The sequence below is a fragment of the Palaemon carinicauda genome, chromosome 41 (assembly GCF_036898095.1).
Source record: "Palaemon carinicauda isolate YSFRI2023 chromosome 41, ASM3689809v2, whole genome shotgun sequence".
In the NCBI taxonomy this organism is placed as follows: domain Eukaryota; kingdom Metazoa; phylum Arthropoda; class Malacostraca; order Decapoda; family Palaemonidae; genus Palaemon; species Palaemon carinicauda.
The window spans coordinates 33537676-33561006 of NC_090765.1; the positions used below are offsets into that span (position 1 = coordinate 33537676).

Consider the following 23331-nt stretch of genomic DNA (forward strand, 5'->3'; position numbering starts at 1 on the left):
GGGTTTTGTAAGTTAAGAGGAAAACTTCACTGAAGTGTGGGTTTTTGTTTATAGGGAACTAACCCCAGGATGTTATCTGTGGAGAAATATTAGGAGACAAAGGATGTCTGAATTCCACCCTCTTGTGACAGTTGTGGGTTATTGAGAGTTAATCAGAGATTTCTGAAAACTATTACTTTGGCCAAAATATAATAATTTGATGAGAAAAGGTGAAGACTTGCAGACCATTCATAAAGGTACTGTAGGCTATAGCATTCATATTCCTCGCTACTGTTCATAAAATACAGGATGCTATTTTGTGTTGAGGGAAATTATAATAAAGTATGTGCAAAGAGGTAATGAACATCAGAGGTGGTCACCTGGTGTTCCTGTCTAGTCCATAAAACTTGATGAGCAGTAACAAAGTAAGAAAAATGGAAATCTTGTCCATTGACTGTCTCCAAAGGAAAATTTGAAGCTAAGTTACAGAGTCAAAACAAGAGTTCTTGGGTAAATAACTCTCATTGTATTATTTGCCATATATTAATGGCTACCCTGTGACAGCTGATATGGTTTTGATAAACTGTTTTTTTGTAAGCAGACAGCATATGATATCTAGGCTCTGCATGTGTCTTATGGTAATATTTCTGAAGAAAGCTCACCAGACTATCAATCTCTTATTAGTAAATAAGAACATGGATAAAATGTACAGTATTAGTCCTTAACCAGATAAAGAATGTCTTTCGTGTATTTAAAGTACGACTATATTGCCTGATTTTCATTGGAAATTGTTAGCTGTCTGGTATGCTTGGGAGTATATCTAGAGTGACAATTTATAGCACCAAACTTACAAGACTTAGTGCTTCGAGTGAGGAGGTTTGCCCTAGAAAAAATTTCCCTACTGATGTACATCCCTTACTTAGGGAGAACCAGATGGGTTTTAACTTGTTCATTTTCTTTCAAGAGACAACCTGAATGAAATGAACCAATTGTCATAGTGACTATTGTAATAGAATGTTCGTAAAATCTTACTTTTATTATGAATTATTTGGTTGCATTATAACAGTTGCTGTCTCACAGGATTTTTTATACAGGAGAGGGGGTTCCCAGCCCCCTCGTCCCGTCCCTTTTAGTCGCCTCTTACGACACGCAGGGATAATGTTAGGCTGGAGGAACGTACAGAGTAGAGGTCCCCTTTTTTGTTTTGTTTCTTGTTGTTGTGGGCTACCCCCCAAAATTGGGGGAAGTGCCTTTGGTATATGTATGTATGTATGTATTATAACAGTCAGCTTGAGACTGATAAGAAAAATAGTTTAATTCGAAGTCTTAATGATTTAACTGTTTGAAAATCTTCAGAGTTGAATTCTAGGAGAAAATTATCTCACCAAGAACAGGACAAGATCTGAGTGAAAATTCTGTAGTGGGTTGATCTTGAGCGTGTGGCTGAAAATTATGAGACTCTGTATTCCAAAAGAAATAAAATAGGAATTTCCAAGATGTGAGAATAATCAGTGCATGAACAAATACATCTTAAGGCCGGTGGTGTACAAGAAGTTCTTTTCCTGATAGACTGATACTGAGAAGGCTCATTATTTTTGGTAATGCTTTCACTGCAAAGGGTTCAGATATGGAAATAAAAAAGCCACAAAAACCTGAAAAATAAAGGAGCATATAGGACAATTGTTGACTAGAAGAATATGAAAATAAACTACACAGTATAAGCTGTGGTGAAAAAACTAATTTGCATTTTACTTATAAAAATTTTGGCTATAGTGTTTTTTTAAAATAAGGTGCAGTACCTAAGAGCTAGAGAGTATCACATTTTCAAGGATGATAAGATGGTCTGCTTACACATGCATCCAGGAGTTACATTCATCTTCACATCAAAATCAAATAAAAGAAGTTCCTTGTGTAAGGAAATAACATGAATCAATGAAGATATCCATCCTTGAAGTGAGTTGAAGTTAAAAATAAAACTTGTGTTGTGAAGATAATAAGAAAAATCTACTTCATGAGTTGTATATTCAGAGTTGATTCAGTTTTTAGAGAAATAAAATTAATACATTGAAAAGTGTACTGAAAATCTGACATGTTCAAGCTATAAATCGGTGATGATGAAGATTAAGACACCATTATGTAAAACAGACTCATGTTACATGCGGCATTCGGTAAATGAAGAAAATATGTCCTTTTACCCAAGAAATTGTTTTTGATGAGCCTAGGATGGACCCCTTGATGAGAGTAACTTTGCCTTTAAAGGTGCCATAAATTTGGTTTTACCTTTCTCACACTGTGTAAGGCCTTCAACAGGCTTTTAGTCTGTAAACCAATCTGAAGGCCTAACATGGTGCCCTTCAACTTTCTTGTAGATCTTCAGTTATTTCTTCTTTTCCAAATGGATGTGGTGTAAGACAAACCTAAGTAATTTTCTCTGTGTGGACATTGATTGTAGTTTTCCAGGATTCTGTATGATGGAATAAAAGTGATTATTGCATAACTTCATTAAGTTCTTGATTGCCCTCCTCGTGTTACCCACATAACACATAATCTTTATAATCTAATCCAAATGTAGGAGTCATCCAGATCATTCTTAAAGACACTACTCATTTGGCACCTTATATTTTCCAGGTGTGACCAAGTTGTGGAATGATCTTCCTAATCGGGTGGTTAAATCAGTAGAACTTCAAAAGTTCAAAGTTGGAGCAAATGCTTTTTTGTTGACCAGGCGGACATAGTCTTTTTATAGTTTATTTATGACATATTTTTTTTTGATGTTGTTGATAGTTTATTATATGACATGTCTGTTTTGACGTTGTTTCTTATTTTAGAATGATTTATTGTTAATTTGTTCTCTTCATTTATTTATTTCCTTATTTCCTTTCCTCACTGGGCTATTTTTCCCTGTTGGAGCCCCTGGGCTTATAGCATCTTGCTTTTCCAACTAGGGTTGTAGCTTGGATAGTAATAATAATAATAATAATAACAATGTTTTACCAATAAGGATTTTATATCTCTGATCAAACAATCAGCCACACAATTCCAATTTTGGCTAGATGAACTGAAAGTAGCCTTTTGTTGATTTGATTACTAACCAGCTAAGAAACTCATTCTTCAGCCAATGAAAATATGTATGTAGAAACTATGATGAACACTAGAGGAAAAATACAATTCAATTTCAAAAATGGGTATTCTTTTCAACTATAGATGTATGTAACACTAGTAATGATACAACCCCTGACTTAATTGGAAGGTGATAGTTGGTATGTATTCCACAGATCTCTCCAATTAATTTATGAATGTGGCTCAAGTCTGCCAGTCCCTTGGTTACCAAAGTGGGTCATAAGAAGTACTGTACAATAATTGGAATATATTTGAGAGAAAGTTACACAGATGATGCAATAGAATTACTGCTGTACCAACCGTGTGTCACACAATTGTACATAATTCCTTTTGTATATAATATGCTTGTATCTTCGCTCTTCCCTCGCACTCAAACGAACATGAAAATTCATGTCTGCTGTTTTTCTCTGAACATTGTCTGTCTCTCGAACATGTTATGTCCTGTTGCCTTGAGGTGTTGTATATAAAGAAGAGTGTTCCTTAATATATAACTCAGTCGTTTCCAATCTGCCTTTGAGTTCACACCCTTACTCGGCGCCGTCACATTGGTGACCCCGGAAGTCGACTCGCTCCTACTGCCTTCCACCCCCACCTCCCTCGCCCCTCCATCGTTGGTACTTTGAGTTCACACCCTTACTCGGCGCTGTCACACTGCTAATGTCTGTTTTATGGCAGCCTTCAGTCCTTTCTGAAAGTGCCCTAGCCCATACTATGGTGGAATAAGGGATGTCCCGTAAACATAATAGAATGATGTTAATAAAGACATGGCAATTGAGGGGAAACATGCTCTACACAAACTCCTGAATAATGCAGGAATTATAAGGTCAATAGATTTAAATAGATAATCAGAAAATTGAATTACGAAAGAACTAGACAATCAAGGGTGTAGCCTAATAGGTGGCAAATACATGAGGGAAACTAGGGACAAAACAGTAGCACCCCACCCCAGTTATATAATGACCTTCAATCTCCTTAGATCGACATATACAGCACATGCAGCGTAAAAAATAGAAAAACAACTATTTATCCCATGCTTTCAGTAATGCTTTAAATAAGGGAGATTTTGAATTTTAATAACACATTGATTGATGTAAAAAGAAATAACAAACCTAATATTTGAAAATTGTGGTTGTTATTGCTATAAATGTATTTCATGGTAAGACTAATCTGAAAAAATACATTTTGTTATAAGAGCTGTAATTAATTCATGTATATACAGTCATTAAGAGGAAAAAAGTAATGATTTCAAAGAAACAATAGAAAAGAGTCGGCTCTTCATATTCACCACTGAATTACTTTTCCATGATCTCAAGAGAAGAGCCACATCGTTGAGGGAATGCACAAACATTGAGTTATGAAAAGCAACCTAGAAATACATTATACCCAGTTCAAACCAAAGTGCAAACTGGACTAGAGAAAGAAGACAGATTTCAGTACCCTAATGTTCATCTTACGATTTCTTTTAGCCGACTGGAAGAAGTGGATTCTCCAAAACCGCCATGAAAATTAACTATATGCAATTTAGTCAGTTTATAGATCATTTGAGGATTCTTGAACTAGCTCTCTTACTTCAAAATTACCTATTGCAAGTGTGACTTCTCCTTTAGCATGTTTCAAAACGGGTAGAAAATAATGCTGATTAAGTTATCTAATAGGGAGATGAACTTTCAAAATTATATTGAAGATGGCTGCCAAAACTAATGGTTTTAGGGATGACTGAAATCCTCCATGCTAAACAAGTGATATAAATCATATCACCTCTATAACAGTTAATGATGAGGTAAGAGACTCCAAAATTGTCATTAAGCAACTTCCATATAAAGGGATTGAGGAAGTGATGTCATCGTCATCAGTTGTATAGTGTCGGAACTGACAAGGGCTTAAGGAAAATAATAATAATAATAACAATAATAACAATAATAATAATTATTATTATTATTATTATTAGTCAAGCTACAACCCTAGTTGGAAAAGCAAGATACTATAAGCCCAAGGGTTCCAACAGGGAAAAATAGCCCAGTGAAGAAAGGAAATAAATAAATGATGAGAAAACATTAACAATATATCATTCTAAAAACAGTAACAGCGTCAAAACAGATATGTCATATATATATATATATATATATATATATATATATATATATATATATATATATATATATATATATATATATATATATATATATATATATATATATATATATATATATATATATATATATATATATATATATATATATATATATATTATATATATATATATATATATATATATATATATATATATATATATATATATATATATATATATATATATATATATATATATATATATATATATATATATATATATATATATATAAATTGTGCTGTTAGTTATAATTCTATACTGATCATTTTCTTGTAGAAGGCCCTTATCATGTTCCTTTTTCATTATTTGTTTATAATTTTCCTTAGAAATAGATAATGTGTTATCAAAATGGCTATCTGGGTAAGAAGGGGTCACTAATAAATTTAACCTTACACTAGGTATAATTGAAATCAAGACTTGGTATGTAGTAGTAGTAGTAGTAGTAGTAGTAGTAGTAGTAGTAGTAGTAGTAGTAGTAGTAGTAGTAGTAGTAAGGGGATCCAAATTCTATCTTATTCTTGTATACCAACGCCAATGGCAGGGTTGCCATTCATACGATAATTATCTTACATGTACGGTTATTTTAGGTCCAGTACGATGTACGATACATACCTTAGGTATATACATATGTATGTGTTTAATTAAACAATTATACTAAAATATATTGAAATAAGTCAATCATGTAACTCCTTAATTATATTGAAACTGTGTATGATAATTTTGGTTGAAAAACGACAATTTTAAGGCTCATGTACGATAATCCAGTCGAAATCTGCATTTGTTTACATCTTTTGTTCTGTCACAGACTCACCGATGTTCGGTAAGTTGTAAGATTTCTTTATATTTCTTCTTTTAGTATATATTCCATGACGTTTTTAAAGTTGATATGTGGGTAAAATCCTAGTAGATATGTTAGATTGCAACTAAGCCCTTAATTTAACTTAATTGCTCTAACATAGCCTGGTGTATTGTAGTGTACCATCGGATAGGGAAATTTGGTGGGTAAAATTATTAAACAACATGGAACTACATTTTCGATAGAAGAAAATAACTCTCCTGTAGAAATTATGAAATCATTGTGTTATTTTAACGAATTTGACCTAAATTTCCACCGCAAATAAGTCGTTCTCTCGTTATTCCTCCCTCTTTCCCTACGGACACAAGTAGGAACCTGGGTCTTTGAGTGGGTGAAAAAAATGTGATTATTAGGGTGTATGTATATTAACGGCCACTTGTATATATTATTATGGGGTAGTTTGTAGCGCTACGGCCAAGCGTCCTAATTTGCTTATTATCGCTCCGATTGTTATCTTGTATAGAATAAAAATGTTTGGAAATAGTCTACGGATCTTAAATATGTTGTGTAAGGGGTGTCCCGGGGGGCGCAGCCCCCCTGGGTAAGGACACGGCTTTTAGCATAGGTTAGGTGGTTTTTTTAAGTTAGCTTCTCCCGCCGTACTCGTAGGTAAGGAAACTTGTGTAAGGGGGGGAGGGTGGTTCGAGGGGGCGAAGCCCCCTCTGGGTAAGGATACGGCTTTTAGCATAGGCTAGGTGGGTTTTTTAAGTTAGCTTCTCCCGCCAAAATCGTTTTTAGAACGACGGCCACAGTTCAGAATATTCCCGTTTTCTACGGGATCTGGCCGTCACCCTAAAAAGGCTACATTATTATGTCTAACTTAGAATACGGCAGTGTAAGGGGGGTCGCAGGGGCCATAGTCCCCCCCCCCACCCCGTTAACTAAGTAGGTAAGGACATGGCTGGTAGGTTAGGTTAGGGGGGAAAGTTTAGGTTAGTTGATGGCCATTTTTAATCAACGTGTGAGAAGCTGGCCGCTTATGTACAAAGGCTCCCAATTATTTAACACTTTCGAGACTCTTAAAAAGCCACAAAACCTAAGAAACCCACCTAAGCTAACCTAACCTAGTAGTTCCTGGATCACAGACCTATTTGGGGCTGCAAGCCACCTGAACCCCCTTCCCAGGTCACAGACCTAGAAGCAGCATATCCCCCCTTCCCAGGTCACCAACCTAACCAGATTACAGAGCTATCTTGGGGCAATCCCCCTGGAAACCCCCCCCCCTCCCAAGTCACAGACCTAAGAATGATCCTATGTATGAACTAACACCATAACTGTACCTACGTCTCTTTTTTTTTTTGGTCTCGGCTATCTGTACAGTCGAGTTAAAATAGATAATGTGCTGTTCTTCCCTAAAAGCTAACTCAGAATTACACTTGGGACTCTAAACTTTTAAGGGATAATACAATGAGCTTTTAAGAAATTGTTCAGAACACTAGGTGTACTGTAATACGCTCCATGAAACCTGGCTATAGCATCCATATAGCACTTTGTTACGTTGGGCTCCATAATGCACAACCAAATACGTAACAGAACTACAAAAGAAACTTAGGAGTCATTCTAAGAAAACAGGGTGTCTTAGAAGTTCCTATGTCACACTCAAGCATACAAACATGTCCAAATATGGTAAACTTCATCATATGGTAGGGAAAGGTAGGAGGAGCTACATACATATGAAGAAACAGGATTAACTCCATTGGTAGAAAGAAAGTTGGAGGAGGGCTGATGCCCAGGAAGTATAAATTTATTGTGCAACAAGGTATGTATGAATAAAGTAGATATGTGTGGTTTGTAAAATGTAAACAGAAGAGTGAAATAAATATTTCAGGGGAATAGAATGCTAATATTTTGTGTAATTTTTTGTAGATGGATTATGCGTCCCAAAGAATGATTAATAGAGAAGAAAGGGTTAGTTTTACCATTCTTTATCGATTCACCAGTTAATTTTCCACACTCAAAACCCCCGGTTCCCACTAGGTGGCCCCCTTTGCCGTAGGATTTATTAGGTACATTATATCTTATTAACTATTTGTGACAAAAATAAAGGTAAGTTTTGAAGATTTGCGACAGAAATAAAGGACATTTTCGACGAAAAGTTGAGTTTTTCTATATAAAACGGTATTCCTTTTTTTTTTCCGTGTTTTTCTATAATAATACCTTTTGTTTTTCATCGAAACGCACTTTTATATAGTTATCTTATCAATGGTATGGATTTTATTTTGGTTTAACAATCCTGGATTGTACTTTACTGTAGCTCAACATTTTAATGACGTAAATTGTCGGAAATAAATATTGTTCAACTTTTATGAACTGGTTAAAAATGGAAGTACATTGGAAAATCCAAGTTTAAGGAGAGACCGTTTGGGAAGTAAATACAGGTTTGCGATTTAGTCCTAGGGCAAGCTAAGGGTAAGGTGCTCTAAAGGGGCGTCACATAGTATGGCTCCAGCAGGTAAATAGACAAGGATACTGCACCTAGGTTAGGTTAGGTGGTGCTCTTGTGTTTGTTTCTCTTTTAAAAAAATTTTTCTGTCAACTTCTAGAATTCTAGAACTTCAATAATTTGAAAAATATGGATTTCCTACCAAGAATATTCATTAGGATCGTTCAAAATTCTTTAGATACACCTAGAGCTCTTCTTATTTCTTTAAAGCAGTAAATCTTCATCCAGAGCTTTGTTAGATACATGGACACAAGAAGGCTAACGAATAGGTGATGGGAATTTGAATCCTATTTTCTATGCTGTTTTTCTGACTGTGTCCATCGGTCTGGTTGCCCCTATAAGAGTTTCACGAAATCACAGAGATCCTTCTTAGCCTTACTTACGACATTGTGTCATTACTGGAGGTGACCCCATGGTTAATTCTATTAGGACTTAGGAAATACTGTGTCTGCTATTGCTAAAACCTCCTTGGTGACCCCAAATTTTGCTCCTACTGTACTTTCTTCCAAGTTTCCTCTGGCACCAGAATTGTTATATATCCATTAGAGGACAATATGAGTTAGAAATTGTCTTTATTATTTAGAAAATACTAGTTTCTGACTTTTAACATTATCAAAATAATTCTAAACACCTAGAAGTGCGCCAGAAACACCTTTTATTTTCTACGAAAGTATCAATGGTTGCTTATGTAATTTTACTCAATGTCCTGGGTGGGAGGTCGTAGGACAAGCCATCTTAGTTTAGGTCAGGTTGGGAATCATAGGTTGAGTCTGTCAAGTGACAATGGATGTTAAACATATTTTAGTCGATTGTCCTGTTCTTAATCTTCAGAGGAGGACACATTTACTTCAGGACAAACCTTTAAGAGGTATACTGGGGGAAAACTGTAATACCCTGAACTTGAGAAAATTTGTACAAAGTATTGGGTTATATTATGAGCTATAATTAATTTTATTAATTTATTTATTTAATTTACCCTTTTAATCCCTATTTATTTCACATCTAGATTTTATTGTATGAGTGTTGTGATTTGTATTAAAGGTTAAAATGATACTAAATGGTGTGAGTATACAGATATGATTGAATGATTTTCGTTATATAGCGCTGAATGGCCTTTGATGCCCCAGTGCTTGGCTTAATGCCTAAATCCTATATTCAATTCAATTCAATTCATAGGTTGAGTGGTATCCCTGTTTTTGTGTTTAAGACATTTTCTTGACTTGAAAAATGGTGTATTCTGACAGCTTACATTGTCAAAATTGTTCAAGTGCTCAATAATACACCAGACACCTCATGTTATCTTCAAAAGGATTAATGATTACTTATGCAATTTCTCCCCAAAATCTTGAGTTCCTCAAGCTTGTGACTGGGACCCAAGAATTTGTGATCTTATTATAAATTAGAAAGAGTACTGTTCATACCTTTGGTCAGAAATTGTACTACTTGAGTGATATTTTTTATAGAGTATTTCCAGTTGTGTGGTATGTCATATGCAAAGTATTCAGCTATTACTGATAGCACATGTGCCATAAAAACTGAGAGCTGTGCTTCAACATGATAGCAAAGAACGAGTGAAAGGCAAACAACTTTGGCCATTATTGGGTGCTGATTGGATAAATAAAAATGATAAGCTATTACAAGGTTGACCAGAATCCTTATTACTGTAGTTGGTTTTATATTTGTAACTTTACCAGTGGTTTTCAACAAGTCATCTCAGAAAATTACAAGAACTATTGGAGAGTGACTTGGACATTCAACATTCCTGGTAGATTATTTAAGACCACTTCCAGATTGGAGATTTTAGAGCATGCTGAACAACTTTCATTTCATTTAATATTGCAATGGGTTTGAAAATACGGAAGTTACGTACTTTAGTTGCAGCCGCCGTTCAACAAATTATTTGTTAAAACTTTACCCATGCTCCTATTTGTGATATCTCGATGTACAATGAATAAAGTAGGTAATTTTGTGGGTCAAGTTAGGTAATCGTACCCCCCCAATGAGTAAAAACATGACCTCTTAGATTGAGTTAAGGGGAAATATGAGGTCTTGATGTTTACTATAGGTATTTCTATGCACTGTTAAAGATTTATTAAGACCAACTATACGGTACGTATACTGTCGGACTGCGTCACATAAAAGGGAAATTTTAATCCCTTTTTGTTTCGTAACTGGAATATAAACTTACACTATTTATTATGGGTTATTACTTTTAGCGAAGCTGAAAGGACAATCCATTAAAATTTTAGTGAGGGTTAACTACCCATTCTGCTAGTTAGGGGGGGGGGGGGTAGGGTGGTTAGCTTGCTACTGCTCCTACTCACACACCGGTGATTTAACTCTTTTCTTTTGGCTCGGATGGTGTACCGTCGTTGCCGTTCTTCATCCTTCACCTATTTTTGGACTGGCATTAATTGCTTTTGTTTGTGCTTTCTCTTTTATTAGTTTGTGTGTGTTGACTTCTGTGACCATGTGTAATTTCCCTGAGGTCAATGGGGTGATAGTAACAACATGTGTAGTGAGTGTCAGGGGTAGTCTGCCTTCCAGTGGAAAAGGTGTGGGGGACGGCTGAAGAAGAAGTCAAAGCAGGATATTTCTCCTTCGAAGGTTTCTTCAAAAGGGAAAAAACCCAAGACCTCTTCTTCAGCTTCCCAATCCTCCTCCGAAGCTCCTGCTTCTTCGGTCTCTTCCGGGAGACCGTCGAGTAGTAGCGTAGACCCTTTAATTTTTGGCGAATTCCAGTCCTCGAGAGATGGTGTTGCCTCCCCTAGCGAAGCGGCCCCACCTCCTCCTCCTCCCTCCCCCCCCCCCCCCCCCCGGATGAGGCCTTTTTCACAATAGTGGTTGTCCTTGGGGCTTCCAGGTCCACCCTCCAAGGACTCCTTGCTGCGCTTCATCATTCGGGTGGCTATTGCGCAGCCGTTGTCGACTTCAGAGTTAGATCCTCTATCGTGCGTCAGTGTTGTAGTGTCTGAGGCGTCTTCTGTGGCCGCTGCTGACGCCCCTGCACCTTCAGACTCTCCTGCTGTTGCGGCCGACTCTGTTACCCCCGTTCCTGTTCATCCTTCGAGGGGGAAATTTAGTCTTTCTTCTGTCTCTCCTGTAAGTGTTTCTCCTCCTCCGGAGGGTTCACTCATAGAGACTACTCTGTGGAGGACTGCTACCTCTAAAGGTCAGCTTGCGGATCCTAGAGCTCCCAGGGGGCATCTTCGATGTAGAGCTTGCCCTCCGCTTCGTCCTAGGGGTGGTGCTTCACCATCGGTGAAAGGTCGCCTCTTTTGTTCTTCAGCCTCATCCTCGCAGCTATCTCCCGCAGAGGAGTCTCTGCTTCAGTCGTCTTCTGGCCCTCGACCTTCACCTGTTCCTGGACCTTCTCTTGACGGCGCTACCGCTAGTCCTCGGACTTTGGTCCTGGACTCTTCTGTGGATCGCTCGCGATCCCCATTGGAGGATGTTTGCCTTCCATAGGGCATATTCCGGTTCCAGTTCATCCTTCATGCTGACCTGCCTTCACCGTTCCTGTCTCCTGTTTATCATCTGCTTGCTTGTGCTGCACCTCTTAAGGGTTTAGCTGTGCGCCAAGGCTCTCCAGCACGCCAGCGCCCTTCAGTGCTCACCAGCATCACGTCAGAGCCTTCCAGCACTTCAACACTTCCCAGAGCATCATCGCTCTCCAGCGCTTCAGCGCCCTTCGGTGCATCAGCACTCGCCTGTGCCTTCCTATGCCCCAGCCATCTCCTGATCGCCGGTGCTCTCCAGCGCATTCTCGCTGTTCTATAACTGTACAGTATATTCTATTGAAATTGAAGAAGAGGGGAAGGATTGACATAAATGTAAATTCATCACTTCACATGATCTTTACATATTAGACATGATAGATTCTCTCATGGCCATCTGTCTAATGACTACGTATTAGACATCATAGATTCTCTCATGACCATCTGTCTAATGACAACGTATTAGACATCATAGATTCTCCCATGACTGTCTAACGACACAAACCTAGCCTATCACCTGAAATGTTTTTAGGTTAATAGGATGTTTATTGAAGTTATGATTCTCTCACATCTCCAAGTCTGATTTTTGGGGGTCTTTATACAGCACTGTACTATCCAGTTTGGTTGATGATATGAACTTTCACCTCCTAAGGATAGGTCTCCTATTAACCCTTTTACCCCCAGGCTATTTGGAAATTTCCAACCCTTAACCCCCAGTGGGTTATTTTTTTCCCAGCACATTTTGCAGTATATTTTTTTTAAATTGCTCTAAAAGCCTTAATTTTTGTCATAGAGAGGTCAGGTTGGTCTCATTCTCTTGGAAAATGCCTGAAGTTTCTCAAAAAATTATCAAAAATGTGCAAAAAAAAATTTAAATAGCATTTTTTTTGCAAGGACGTACCGGTACGTTCATGGGGGTAAAGGGATGGCTTTTGTGAAACGTACCAGTACGTCCTTTGGGGGTAAAAGGGTTAAAGGACGGGTTTGTATTTGTGTAGGAACAAAACACAAATTTTGAAAAGTACAGTATGTTCTATTTTTCACAACTATACAAACCTAAGTTATTCAAGTTAAATTCCTGCCTCATCCACCCTGCAATTCCTAGGTGGAATTCCAAGTGGCTACTAAGTGAGCTGGCAGGAGGCTGGGCTTCCCTTCCCTCCCCTCAGTAACTCACTTTACCTTGTTATTAGTTTTAACAGCCGAGGGTCCAGCTTTGCTGAAATCATTTTTTCTGAAATCATACTCCTCTTAAAGGACTCAACAGTATGATGTATAGGTAGGAAAATTGCATATAATTTTTAAAATTTGTGATTTTTATGTACTGTATTATGTTATTTGCTTACAGTTTTGCAAATGAGTTGTAGATTTTACTGGGTGTAATGCCCTGAATAATAGTTAATTTATGTGATTTTGTAGGAGTTCCTTTGAAGTTCTTTAGTAAAACAGAATTATTATACATTTATGGGCGTATGAAAAGTAAACATATGTATAATTTTGTGGTCTAAAATTTGTAAGCAATTTTTTTTTATGAAAGACTTACAAGTACTGTATGTTTGGTATTAACAAACAATTCTACTTAAAATAATTTTAAAGATCTTTAGTGAACAAAAAATTTCATGAATTTCTAAAACATTCTTCCATAAATGTTTAGAGATTTTTCTATAATAAATGATTAACTTATCTTATTTCAGGTTCTGCCAGGGTGTCGTGATAGCTGAAAGCAGACTATTTATACCCGGAGTTTGTCGACAGTTTGCAACTTTCCTGTTAGCGTACATGTCAAGACAAAGTTATTAATGGAAATATTCTAGCTGTGATTGCTGAATCTCTCTTGTGGAAGTAGTTTGATTGCGGTATTTATTACTTACTGTTTTTATTTAGACTTAAGTATTTTGTACGTTGCTTTCTTGTAGCTAAGGTTTACATACATTGCACCAAACATCGGGATACTTGTACATTACCTTTTATCATTAGGTCTTTTATCAAGTGTATGTGTTCATGTTTTGTAGTTGCATCAAGAATATTAATTAGATTGCTTGTCAGACTAACTGTTTCCAATTGATGGCACTGATTTTTTTATCTAGAAAACCATGTGTGAAGACATTAGATATATCTTTGGAGAGCAAGTATATTTTGGCAAATAGCAACCTTAATGTTTGTGTTTTATGGAGTATTTACGGTTATCAAAATTAATCCAACCTTTTGTAGGCCTGTACTATTGAATAATTCTCATTACAATTAGGACAGACATGGTATGAAAAAAATGTGTAGAGGCAGACTTGAACTACTTCTTGACATTTTGAAGGGCACCTCACATGACTCATTTCCCCTCTCTTCAAAGGACAAGAATTCCTACCATGAGAGATGTTATCCAAGCTGTATTGAAGAAGCTCTAGCTCTCATGAGGGGGAGCTAGCTACAGTAACTGGTGGAGCCAATCTAGTAACGAGTGCTGTAACAAGATCTGTTCCAATTCCTTCTCTTGTGACAAGAACCAAACTTTTGTTCATGCTTGTGACACTGAGGTTTTGACAAAAGCAACTCCTGCTTTTGCTCCTGTCTTATGTTTTTGTTACCATAGAGGCAGAGGTGCTTCGGGAGTCTTTTGAACAGTATAAAGTTCCCTCATGGTGCATGGGAAATGCAGTACAGTACATTACATTATAGAAGAATTGCTGATCAACTCTTGCACTTATGATGAGGCACTATAGTAGGTAGAAGTACTCATCCTTTGACAAATGGATTGTTTCCGTTCATCTGAGACAGAAATTCACTAACTGGGGTCAATTGCATCCAGTCAGGATCAGAGCTGCTCTAGGAACAACAATGGTAACTTGAATCTAGTTGAAAATCTCTTGTCACCTTGTGAGCCACTTCAGACCATCGCACAGGTCATGAATTTGAGACCCCTGGTATAAATGAAGAGAGGACCAAACAGCACTTGCTTAATAGCCATATACTCATATTTTTTTTATTCTGAGTCTAGAAATCTTATCTAGTGGCCAGAACCACTACAAAAACAGACCCTTTATACATAATCAGTGCCACGCCAATGATTAGACTTTGACTAAAGTCCCTGCAAAAACAATTCCTTTTTACATGACCAGTGCTGCTGAGGACAACAGGAGCTACAGCCAAATCTGGCTGAGGCAAGAAATGCTTAACTGCTCAAAGCCACTTGGAGTACTGGAGCCATGACCAGAGCCACTTTGACTATTGGAACCATGGTCACAGCAACTTTCAAGTGTCCCAAGCTACAACCATAGATTTTCCATCTTAATTTCATGACCTGAGGAACTGTGACTAGGGTTTTTTTTTTTTTAATATGAATGACTGGTTTGGTATTCAAGCTTATAAGAACTTAAGAAAACACCATTTGCAATTGAAGTCTGTAAAAGACAGGATGCTTCTTTTGAAAAATGAGATAGGAATTACAACCAAGGCAACAGTACCCATAGTTTGTGGAGCAGTGACTTTTAGGTCCAGTGGCTCTGGACTGGACACATTGTTTTTTTAAGCTATATCACTTTATTGAACATTTTTTACTTTCTTATATGATATCTGATTTTGTGTAGATGCCATATGCCAGATTATACCTTTGTTTCAAGTCATTATCACTTCCAGACTATCTCATTATTCTTTAGCTACTGAGAAGAGCTTGTTGGATTTTTCTGTTCCAAAAATTTTGGGTTTTATTTGCCCTTATTGTTGGTGGGATGTTTGATGTATATGCCTTAATTCAGTACTATCTTGGGTATGTCTCCAAAGTTTTATAAAGCATGATTTTGGAAGAGGTACAAGGCTGATGGGCTTTTATCAGGGAATTTCTGATTCAAGTTACATCAAACGAAATCACAGTATTATCACTGTGTGCGGAGTATTAAGTTAACATATAGTGTTCCCAAAACTTCTCGGACCATTACTTTTCATACATTACTATGTACTGTATGCATGAAATTGTCTCAGAAATCCAGCTTGTTGCATATGCAGAAGATGCTACTCTCTTTGCATCAATGCCCTCTCCTGATTGTTGTGTCAACTTCAGATGTCCTCTACTGAAGTTTGAGTTTCTGAAATAGGTTATGTAGTTAAGATGAGAAGTAAGAGCTTGTATAAAATTGGGATTTGTGAAGTATTTGAAAAATTTTTGCAGCTCTCTAATCATAATAGTAAAGATTGGAGTTAAAGTAACCCTTAAAGCAAAGAATTGAGTTGATAAAGTAACAATGATGACAGTTCTTGATGTTACCCTGTGAATTCTGCTCATTCGAATGGGCGAACGAATTAAATTACTGTGTAGAAGACCACCTACAGTATTTTTCTTGTGTTTGAAAGTAAGTGGTAGAGTCCAGTATAAATTTCATTGATATTTGTTTATAATTTTCTTGCAGAATTTCTAAATTTTCACTTGTTTAAAATTAAATTTGAAAGAATACATGATAAAAGACTTAATGATTGAATACTTGAGGGTCCTTTTTTTTTTGCTTAAATCTGCTTCCTACTTATAAGTGCTACTTGCTATTAAAGCTTTTCCTCAAGGGCTAGCGAAGGATCTTGAATGACTCCTCATGTCATTTGTCTTTGTGTGATACATTTTGAAATTTTCAGCATTCCGCAATCTTTTGTTTTAAGTAATTTTTACAGATATTGCACACTTCATGTCAGGCCTTATCTCATAGATTATTATATTATTGATTTAGGTATAGAAGTATTATATTTTTGGGTTTATTTTGCCGTAATTAAGTTCCGTCTCTTCAAACACCTTATCCATGAGACCCAGATATCAAGAATATTGTAGCTTTCAATATGTTAATATCTTGATTAGAAGTAAATATTAGGTTTCATTTTAGCCATCGATTAATATCAAAGAATTTAATCACTGTAGATGTGATTACAGAATATGAATTTAGTTTCATGGTTATTCTGAATATCGGTTAGACCGAAAACTAAATTCAGTGGGATTTTACAAATAGAAACTGGATAACAATCTTAATTTTCCTTGTTTATAAATTCATACTACAGTACCCCTCAGATATCACGGATGTTCTAGTCCAGCCCCCTCCCTCCCCTGCAATAGCTGAAAAACTCTGAAGTAGATACAGAAATCTACGGTATGTTGTTTCTCATTAATTTTTTATATCTTTTATTTCATTCATAAATTTAAGTTTTTATAAAACTTCCTAACTCTTATAAACCTTGTTATACACTCTTAAAAATTTTTTTAAGCCAAAACTTACTTTTACTGTAAACATATGTATACGTAAATTAAAAAATTTAATTTAAACGGTCATTAACATTTATTTTGCTCGGCAAGGCTACACCGTTGGTCAAACATATACGTCCATTTATTGTGGCCAGAGAGTACAGCTGTATTTAATGTAAACAGGATTTTGATATCACTGTTTCACTTAACTATACTGTAACTAATAATACAGATTGCAATATTCACATAAATTATTAGTATACTGTACTGTAGTATTAAGAAATAGAAATACAGCAAATAAACGTCTTTTATATTGCTTACGCTTGTAAGCTTTTCAAGACTTCCGTCTAGTTGGTGTCTATGCTTTCTAAATCAGGTGATGAAGGTAGACTACGGAATAATTATTTATTCTCTTGCTAAAAGAGGCATTTATTTAACTACACTACTGTCAATTTTAATGTCTTATCAAAGTTGAGGTATTTTATCCCTGTTGATGAAACAAGATAATTTTATAGTCTTTACCTTTGCGATGCATGATTACAAAGCTTAGAAAATATTTGACTTTTTCGTCCCTTTCTTTCGGTAGATTTTTGCAATTTTTTTTACCATTTCATAAAATGAAAAAGGTACCATTTAAAATCAGTCATATTCTACTTAATGTCATTTGTAACAACTATAGTAATTGTTTACTATCGTACGAAAGGTATATGCAGGCAAAACAGCTGCTGTTATCCAAATTGGTTGTTCATAATAAAACAAAAACGTTGCTTTTTGTTCGGTTGGTTATAGCCGTAAGCATTACTAACGATGCTTTTATCATTTGTTCTCCTTTGCATTTTTAACTTAATGAACTAAGAAATTGGTATAAAGAGCTGGGTGAAAATTCGGTGCTTGCACAGTGTGCCAGATTGCAAGTATTACACAAGTACTGTGTATGCATTATTACTATAATATGCTTTAGTAATTTTAGGCCCTAAAAGGATTATTTATAAGATAACTAAAATACGAAAATGATAAAACTTATCTGCCCTAAAAAACCCGTGAGATATAGATCTACATATGTTTATAAATATACCTTATACTGAGTGAGGAATAGATGAATTGCGATATAGCAAGGGATTACTGCATAGAAAAAACTTGTCGGATTAGATGCCAGCTCAAAAGTAGTCCTGATTAAAGTAAAACTAGTCCCAGCGGTGGTTTTATTGCCTCATTATTTCACTGAAACTTCATAATCAACTTTGCTGAATTAGAAAATCCAATGGAATATCATTTTGAAGTTACTGTATACTGTATTGGATAGTCTGGATAAAATCCTTAAAAAGTAACGTTAAAGTTTCATGAATATACTGTATTGGATATTCTGGATAAAATCCTTTAAAAAGTAACGTTAAAGTTTCATGAATATACTGTATTGGATATTCTGGATAAAATCCTTTAAAAAGTAACGTTAAAGTTTCATGAATATACTGTATTGGATATTCTGGATAAAATCCTTTAAAAAGTAACGTTAAAGTTTCATGAAATCCTACCTTGTTACTGGATTGGGTACATGGCTTAGCCCAAAATTGAATTTTTATATTGAATTTAACTTTAGTTGAAGATAGTTTTTTGTTAATGTCCATTCTTGTTTTACTACAAATGGAAACTTTGCAATAGCAGCTTGATTTGGGTTAGATTGGTTAAACCAATGTTATGGCTCCCTTAGAAATGAGTGAAGTAGAAGTTAATTTTATTTTGATAATTTACTAAATTTATTGTTAAGAATAAGAGCAGCAAGTGTTTGATATGAACCTTAAAACTGAGTCTAGTCCAGTTTTTATTAAACTGTATAATTTTCTTTCTTTTTTACAAGTGTAGTTTATATTAAACTAAATAATGATCTGTAGTTTTTAATTACTGCCATGTAAAGAGCTTATTGCATTGCTGCTTAGCCGTGTTTAGAGCATTGCTGGCATTAGCTTGCATTGTTATGTACGGATTGCTAACTTTGAAGTAGCACAGTATTTACTTTATGATATGAAAAGCCTTGTATGTGAACATTGAAGGCCACTGTAGTATAACATATGCATGAGACAGTAAAAAGATATTTTTGATTTACTACAGTACTTAGAAAGTAGAAATTCTGTGTCCTTCCATAGAAATGCTTCCTTAGTAATGTTTTAGAGATGAGTATGGTATTGCAGAAATTGTTCTTTGAATGCAGTGTTGAAACTGTGTTTCCTTTTTGATTTGCCTGATAATGATAAGTGATATTCAGGATGGGTATTGAGTTGTTCAGCTTCATATTAAACTTGTGTTTTCATGTATGTACTGAAACCTTTACTGTATGATATATTAATTTCTTTTTATGTTGCTATGTTTGTTTGTGTATGAATGCTAAAGAAATGAGAGTATGTTTAAAATATATTTTTTGTAGTACAATATATAAGGTCCTCATGGCAGATCAGATATACTTCAACAATGAAATATCATAGTTATCAATTAGTAGAGACAGGAATCAGGTGATTTTCTTTTTTCAAGAAAGTTTCATAGACGTAGGTTCATTGTGGAAAACTGGTTTCAAAAGCTATCTGGTCTTAGTCATTTGTCATGGTAGCCACCTCAGTGTAAATGTAAAGTAGTATCATCATAACTTGGTTTTGATAACTTGGCATAAATCTACTTTCACTTTTTTTCAAATTGTCACTATCTCAAGCTTGATTAGGTTAATAATCCCAATCTTCTAGATAAAAGTAAATTTGTTCCTACACATATACATAACCTTGCCCTTAAATAGGAGAATGATTTCAGTGAAGGGGGAAGTTTGGCTGTTCAAATTTATGGTGAGGTGTCGGTAATTACGGGCAGGTATCGTTGAAGCCCAGCCTCTCAGCTGGCTCACTGATTAACCACTTCAAACTCAGATGTATGTTAGGTGTTCTAAACTTGTTTTATTTGATTTTCTTTTCCTACTTTCAGACTCTTTGATTTCTGTGTGTTGGAGATATGGAGACACCAGGAGTAGGCATGTGGTCTTGCCCCGGAGTTTCTGGTCAGATATACAGAACCTTCATGAGCAAGTTGGCCTTGGATCCCCATTCTTTGTGCCCTTCTGGCAGGGGCCATTACTGTTTACAGTCATCCCCCTGTAAGGAATGTTATGAGTGGTTATCCTCCCAGTGACAGAAGGCCAAGCAAGAGTCTTTACCTTTAGGTTTTCTTCAAGGTCTAAGAAATCCACTGGACTACTACTTTCTTCCCATGGTACACTGGCATCCGATCCTTTGCCGTTGCCCTCCTCCTAGGGGAAAGCGACGATATTAATATGAACTTAGAGCAAACCCAAAACAAGCTGGTCTTACCTGCTTCTCATAGAGAGGCAGGTATTCTTCATTGTTGTGACGCTAAAGAAATATTGATTTCAGGTAACAATGCAGACAAGGATGTTATGACCATTCTTAGGTCTCAAGGATATTCCGTCGAAGGAAAGACTTCTTCAAGTCCGACAACATCGAAAGCAAAATAGTTTCCTCCTCCATAAGTCTTTTTCTGCCACCTGATCGGAAGAAGCCCTTGTCGTGATCACCTCTGTCATGCTTAGTTCCCTTGGGGTTGCAGTTGATTACCAATCCACGCTGTAGGTGAAGCCATCGTTTTCAGACTTAACATCTTTGGGTAAGGGAAGGAAGAGCCTACGCCCTCCTTTGCCTCCAGTCCATTTCATGCAACATTGCCATTGGTAGTAGCTCCGCGTAGTTCTGGTCGTCTTTTGAAGATGGAAAATAGAGATTCCCCTCACCGCATTCTGTTGACTTCTTAAAGGCATGACAAAGATGTCATTCTCTCCAGTTGTCGGGATGTTTTGTATTGCATCCCTATAAGACGAATCTTCACCTTGCAAAGAGAAATATGACGAGAACTTCGAAAGAGACCGCATGCTCATGCTTATGAGCATTCAGCTTTTTGTGTGCACTCCTGCAAGAGTGTAGTACTCACGTTTACACACTTGCTCTACATTTAGCAAGGACCCTTCAGACTTTGAACACACCTGTTTAGGTGCGCTCTCTTCAACTGGCGCTTATTCTTCTGATGTTTAGAATTCACTTGCTTGGTTGCTCTCACCTGTTTGTGCTCAATTATCTGACTTAGAGCATTTTACTTTCTCATGTCCGCACCCCAGATACTATGTGCTGGAGTTATTAAACATAATCGACATTTCAGCTCTCAATGCAGGCCCCTCGCCCATGGAGGCAGAGTGGCCTGAGTACAAATCAGCCTTTTTAAAGGGGTTGACCCTCATTAGGCAGGTTAACGGTCTGAGGGAATCCACTAAAGCACAAGGAAGGGAAGAAAACTTCTATTGAGACTTTTTCAGCACCCTATAGGGGCAAAACTTGCTTAAGAACGTCCCTGGTCAAAGTTGTTCTGGGAACCAATAGACAGATCGGATGCTTAAGTTTATGGCCGGAGGAACTTGCTTTGTACGAGCCATTCCAATGAGGATCTTAACATTTATTTCTAGGTGAATATCGAGGCTACGGCAATGGCTAATCTCCAGGGGACAACATAGCTGGACCCCTGATGAGAAATGTTGGCCTTATTTGCCTCCTCTCAGGATCTGTTTGACCCTGAGAAGCAGCGGAAATTCACAGATCTAGTTGTGTCCGGAGTGAAGGCGGTCACCTTCCTGGCCCAGTCGGCTGATTAGTGGACCATTTGGGTCTTTAAACGGAGGGCTTTTGTAACTTTCAGATTCTGCAAACAAATTGATCAACTGAGGGCTCTTGTTTTAAGGAATGGCCCGATTATCCAGAGCCCAGCTTTCTTTCCAACCAATGAACGATGGAGTGGAACTGTGGAAAAGTGGAAGAAGTCCATCCAAGGCTCACTTTTCCACAGTGACCAGCTCTATGGAATAAGGCAATAACACTTATGAAGTTAGCCGTTAAGACTCCTACAGCTTGGAAAGTAAGATCATATACACCATCATCTCCATCTTTTAGAAAAGATGTTGAAGAGAAGCTAGAATTTGTTAGGGAAGACAATCCCCACCTACAACTGCCAAAAGGATGGGGATGCGTAGTAAGCCGGTAGGTAACATGGCAGTACTGCGGAGTAGAGAGCTATAAGGTGGAGATCCTTTGACATAGATACCATCTCCCATTTACTGGCTTCCCCCCCCCCTCAGTCAGACTCCAACAACAATGTTGTTGTCATACCATTTAGTCTCCCAAAAAGACCTGATTCTTTTGGTAGAGGTACAAAAGATGATGGAAACGGGCACACTTACAAGTGATCCTGGATGTCTAGCTCTTCAAGTTTCCAGTCTACTAATCCTTGTGAAAAAATCGACTAGTGGCTGGAGACCAGTAATCAACCTCTTTGCCTTGAACAAGTTTGTTCTACAAACTCCATTCAAGATGGAGACAGTCAGCACTGTAAGAGTGACCAACAAGAGAAAACAATTACTGTACTATGTATGCCCTCTCTGGGTCTAAGAGATGCATATTTCAAGATCTTGCCCTATGAGCCTTCAATAGAATTCTTCCGCATCATTATAGGGACGAAAGGTCTTCCAATTCAAAGTACTATGTTCTGGACTGTCGACAGCCCCTGAAGTATTCACTAGAATATTCACACTCATATCTGCTTCGGTACATGCCAGTGGGATCCGTCTACTGAAGTACCTGGTTGATTAGCTGATCCTATCATCCTCCCAGAGGCATTCAACATTGGGATAGATTTCTCTCAGAAACCGATGATATAAAGAGTTCTCAATATAGATTTACATGCAATATATTTATAGTAAATCTGCGATGTATTGAGGGAACAATAGGTGAACCCAGATATGGGGAGGGATTACTGTAGCTGAAATGGACTTAACCTGTCAGACCACGACTACAGAACGTCTTTATCAGCTCTGGCAGGATTAGAAAATTCTTAAAAAATGTTATCTCCTGGCTATGAGAGATGATTAACAGCAGAAACCCAAGCAACAAGGGAGTTTGAGGAACTGTCACAGGCTCCTTAGCCTTTAGGAAGAACCTGTCACTTGGCCAATTTCTTAGGGGAGAGTGGAAATTCCAGAGAACCTTCATAACCCACTATTTACTGGAA

The 23331-nt window shown here is 36.9% G+C and overlaps 1 protein-coding gene across 4 annotated transcripts in view; it reads left to right on the plus strand.

The window, feature by feature from the left end:
- Nucleotides 1–6002: 6002 nt before the first annotated feature.
- Nucleotides 6003–23331, plus strand: part of LOC137632505 (bromodomain-containing protein 7-like) — a 67661-nt gene continuing 50332 nt past the window's right edge. For all 4 annotated transcript variants that reach the window (XM_068364467.1, XM_068364468.1, XM_068364469.1 and 1 more), the window contains exons 1-2: nucleotides 6003–6050; nucleotides 13721–13882. The gene's annotated coding sequence lies outside the window, so the exon portion shown is untranslated. The remainder of the gene's footprint in view (nucleotides 6051–13720; nucleotides 13883–23331) is intronic.